This window comes from Rhinolophus ferrumequinum, chromosome 7, assembly GCF_004115265.2.
Source record: "Rhinolophus ferrumequinum isolate MPI-CBG mRhiFer1 chromosome 7, mRhiFer1_v1.p, whole genome shotgun sequence".
NCBI classification, from domain to species: domain Eukaryota; kingdom Metazoa; phylum Chordata; class Mammalia; order Chiroptera; family Rhinolophidae; genus Rhinolophus; species Rhinolophus ferrumequinum.
Genome location: NC_046290.1, coordinates 44968252 through 44973367, shown reverse-complemented (window position 1 = coordinate 44973367; position 5116 = coordinate 44968252). Strand labels below are relative to the sequence as shown.

At 38.2% G+C, this 5116-nt stretch overlaps 1 pseudogene; it reads right to left on the bottom strand.

Moving 5' to 3' along the window:
- Window positions 1-347: 347 nt before the first annotated feature.
- LOC117025003 (TIMELESS-interacting protein-like) lies at window positions 348-1517 on the bottom strand (annotated as a pseudogene).
- Window positions 1518-5116: the final 3599 nt, after the last annotated feature.

Sequence of the window (5116 nt, the reverse complement as noted above, 5' to 3'; positions counted from 1 at the left end):
CCGAGCAGAAGTCCTGCTCTCCCCACACTGTTTTGACATGTTAGTGTTTTGACTATGCCATGCATTCAGGTATACAGTGGGTCACAGTTGGTCCTTAAATACAGGACTTTTATGCTTTTAATCTAAACACTTTTCTTCAGCCTTGTAGAGGAGAGACTGTCCCAAGACATGATGGCTGCCTGACCCACGAGCTGGCCCCGGGACAGAAGGGGGTGATTGCGTCCCACTAAACACATTTGAAGAACTGTCTGTAATTGATGCTCATTCTTCTTGTCTGTAAGATTTTAATTTTTTTAAAATGTACATGAATATTCATTACATATTTACATCTTAAAATACCACCCAATTTAGTGAAAACAAAGCATTTGATGGCAGCAGAAGCGGCTTATTAACTACTCATTGTTATGAAGCCATACCTATATAAACACTAAAGTGAATAGATTTAAGTCAATAAGAAACAAGTATAGTTATAAATAATACCAGATTTTAAACAGGAATCTGTAAATGTTTTACTACATAAGGATTTCAAAGTAGACAAATTACAGTTATCTCAAACTTGGAGGATATCAAGTTCATAGATTTCCTCTTAGTTGAAGCCTATCCAACCTCAGTAACATTTCTGGATGAAGCATAAAGTTACTGCTATACATTTTTAAGGTTTGGTCAAGTTGTGTTTTTTGTTTTTAATTCCTGCTCTTCATTTACAATATTGGCGGCAGCAACATCATGTGGATTGTCTAGAATGTCGTTAAATCCATCTGACTCCTCCTCTTTTTGATCCTCAGCTGTATTAATATTTTTAGCTGTCTGTGCCCTAGGTGTGTTTGTTAACAAGTTATTTCCTAGGGACCATTACTCAGTAGCTTTGCCTGGCTTCTTTCCAAGACCAGTTGTTTATTTCTCTCCATTCTGTTGTTGCTTTTCGGTTAGTCTTCTACTTGTCTCAGAAGCAAACTTCTCACTTTCAGATGAATTTGTCAGAAAGGGATCTGATTCAATAGCAGTTACATCATGGCCATTATTTTACCCTACTTCATCATTATTGCTAATAAAATCTTCATGTAAATTAGGGAGATCAAGTTGAATTTGTTTTAAAAAGGTCTGAACTTCCTTTTTTATTCCCCAGGTATTCAAGTCTGTCAATAAAATCCTCAAATTGCAGTTTAGGGAATAGCCTATGTGCCCAGTGCTCCATGTGTCTGATTAGCGTCTTCAAGTCTTCAGCCTCATGACTTTAACATTTGATTTTGCCTTATCAAACACATGCCTTAATGCAGGAGGCCCTCTCTGAAATAAATCTCCAAGTATCGAGCTTGTGTAGATTTCTTTTACCTGTTCTCTTTGGAGGTACAGGAAGAGGTGCTTTCCTTCCTGACCCTTCATCAGGTTCAGCTCCTTTACCATCTTCTCTCTCTGGAGAAGCTGGAGGTAGGAAAGAATCTGGAAAAGTTTCATCTTCTACATGCTCATTATCTGGCTCATAGGTCAATCAAGCCATTCTCCTATGGTTCCAGCATCTTTTCCTCTGGTTTCCTCCCCTTTTAGACACTCCTCCTGGATCTTCTTTGATTCATCTTCCTCTACCCTGGTCAGTAAGACTCCATCCTAGGCCCTCTTTACTCATTTACTCATGTGCCTGAGCACATGGCTCACGCAGACTAGTGGCCACAGTACATCTGATGCTGGTTCCGACATAAACCGGTACTTCTCCCCTGCTCCCACTTGTTCCTGGAACAAGCCGTTGTCCTGACCTGGTCAAGCATGTAAAGCACTTAACCACACCTGGAACTAGTCATGTACTACTGGAGACTATCCTGCCTTGTTATATTTAATTCTTTGGCACCTTCCAAGCAACAGGACCATTTCGCCTTGCAGCTGCCCAAGATATGTTTGGTTTGTAAGTTTCCCTTAAAAAACTCTACTATTTACCAAACCGGAGTAGCCAGTCTCTTCCGTGCTTCCCTGTCCTTTGCTTATGGAGGTAGATTTTCAGTCCCAGGACCTTTCCCTAAGTCTGCATGTACTAAGCCTCCAAATAGTACTGCCATCTTCATCTTGTACAGATAGTTATTCTCAGAGGAAAAGAGGTCACAACAAAATAGAAATGGTGCACATATTGACACGTATGAGTGGAAAATGCATTGTTTGAACCATGACCCAAATAAATCAAAAGGAAATTTTATTACAGTTCCCCTCCAACCTCCAGCCCAACACTTACTACCTTCTTTGATGATCATGATTGCTTTTGTGTTTATTATTCAGGCCCTCAACTAACAGCTAACATTTGCTACATTACTTTATTTTCTTGTTTTTTTAAACAGGACTTTATTGTTGTCCTTTCAATCTTAGTTGTGGAGGGTGCCGTTCAGCTTCAAGTTGTTGTCCTTTCAGTCTTAGTTGTGGAGGGCGCAGCTCAGCTCCACCTTCAGTTGCCGTTGCTAGTTGCAAGGGGTGCTGCCCACCATCCCTTGCAGGAGTCGAGGAATCGAACTGGCAACCTTGTGGTTGAGAGCCCACTGGCCCATGTGGGAATTGAACCGGCAGCCTTCAGAGTTAGGAGCACAAAGCTCTAACGACCTGAGCCACCGGGCCAGCCCCACATTACTTTATTTTCATTTGCTTCACTGCAATTTCCCAGGATTCCATAAATTTTGTTTTTGAATACTTAATCTGTTTGCATGGCTCAAAAATTTAAACTATATAAAAATATTTAAAAATAATTCTCACACTCTTCCCTGACTTCATCTACTCTTCTATACCCACATTCCAGGCAACGACTTTTATTAGTTCCCTGTGTATTCTCCCAGTGTTTCATTTTTTAAAAGACAGCTTGAGATATACATCACATACCATAAAACTTACCCAATTAAAGTGCGTAATTCAATGGTTTTTAGTATGTTCAGAGTTCAACAATCGTCACAATCAATTTTAGAACGTTTTCATTATACCCGTTAACGTTCACTCAGTTGTTCATAGTTTTCCCTTACAACCTTTATTTTGGTCAAGTCCACAGTGATGGCTCCTTTCATTCCCGATCTTAGTGATTTGAGTTCTCTCTTTTTTTTCCCTCTAGCTACAGATTTTTCAGTTTTGTTGAACCAAGTTTTCGTTTCACTGATTTTTTTCTCTATTGTTTTCCAGTATTTCTTTTCATTAACACAAATACATATTCTTATTTTTCTTCTTCCTTACATAACAGGTAACATATTATATACCTTCAACACTAGCGTATTCTGAAGAATGTACTTCAGGTGAAGGAAAATGATCTTAAATAGATCTGAGATGTAAAAAGAAATGAAGACACAAAAGTGGTAAATATGTGAATAAATCTTAATAAACATTGACTAATTAAAACAAGTATTAATGTCTTGTGAAACAGAAAATAATTAAATATACAACAATAATAATAGATAAGTGAGAAAGGAGATAAATGAGGTGAAATGTATTATTTGTATTAACTTTAGATTTTGGTAATATGTATATGGACACATGAGTATTGGACACAAACTCCTAATGCCTCCTCAGATTCCCTTGGCCACTTTCTTCTTTCCAAGGTGTTGCCTGCCTCCTGCTCCACACTGCTGCTGCTTTCGTCCAGCTTCCTCAGCTGGCTGGAGTCCAAACTTATACACACCAAGCCTATCTGATCTGAGTTGCCCCTCCGCCTTTCAGAGTTGGCTGCAATGTCACACCACTGAGCATGAGACCTGGCTTCCTGAGCAGTTACCAAAGGACCAGATGACACAGCCCTGTGTGGCAAACCTTGGCCAACGGGAAACAGAAGGAGTCAGGAAACTATATTACCTCTATCTTCCTCCCTTCAATAGACTGCTCAGTGGGGCAGTTTCTCCTATAAGCCTTCTGAAGAAGTCCCACACTCAAAATGAACATACTTGCTGAGAGACTTCTACAAGTCTTCATAGCTTGTCACCAAGACTGGCCACTGTGGTAACACACTGCATCAATTTTTTTCTTGACTAACTTTCCTTTTTTTTCCTTACCCTCACTTCCCTGGATCTGCACCTCCCAAATAAAGGAACAATTCTTTCATCTTTGCCTCAGGTTCTACTTTATAGAGGACCCAAGTTAAGAAAGTATGTGTATTATAATTTCTAGGGTAACACTAAAAGAATAAAAAATAGAGTACGTAATTTCCAAACTAGTTGAGGAAAAACAAATAATAATAGAAAACAATCAATACAAAAAAGGCAATAAAGAAGAGAAAAAATAAAGATGAGGGGCGGCCGATTTGCTCAGAGGTTAGAGTACAATGCTCATAACACCAAGGTCACTGGTTTGATTCCCACATGGGCCAGTGAGCTGCACCCTCCACAACTAGACTGAAAATAATGACTTGACCTGGAGCTGAGCTGCACCCCCCACTAGATTGAAAAAAAAACCAACTTGACATGGAGCTGATGGGTCCTGGAAAAACACACTGTTCCCCATATTCCCCAATAAAAATTTTAAAAAATAAATAAATAAATATGGAATAGTTGAAACAAATAGCATAAAGTGAGACAATAGATTTAAACCCAAATATATCAGTAGGCACATTAAATATAAAGGGACTAAATGCTTCAGTGAAAAGATAAAGATTGTCAGGCCAAATAAAATAAAACATGAAGTAAAATGCATGTACTTAAAAGTATTTGAAATTAATTTTCATAATGAACTTTGAGTTTTAAGAAGTTTTCTAATTAATCAAACAGCAGAAAGACATACTATTCAGAAAGATCTCTACTGTTAAACAGTTTCCTTCACTATTATAGTATACTGTGGAGTTCCAAAAAGAAAATTAAAGGCCAGAGCTAACAGTCTGAGATCACCATTTCTATTTCTATAATCTTAAACAAGCCAGGATTTTCTTTATAATTGTGAAAAAGAAAATTCCTCCTTAAGCCTAACTAAAATATTCACCTTTACCTTATCAAGTATGCAGATGAAACCCAAAACTATAGAAAGAGATAAGCAGCCAAAATCAGGCACTGAATATTCCTTTGATATACAGTAGTGAGATGTTGTCTCTCTAATATATTTCTAGTAACTTTTCAAGGGGTGACCACTCGGCCTTTCTTCTACTAAGTCAGGTAGAATACTCTGATCATGTTAAAGG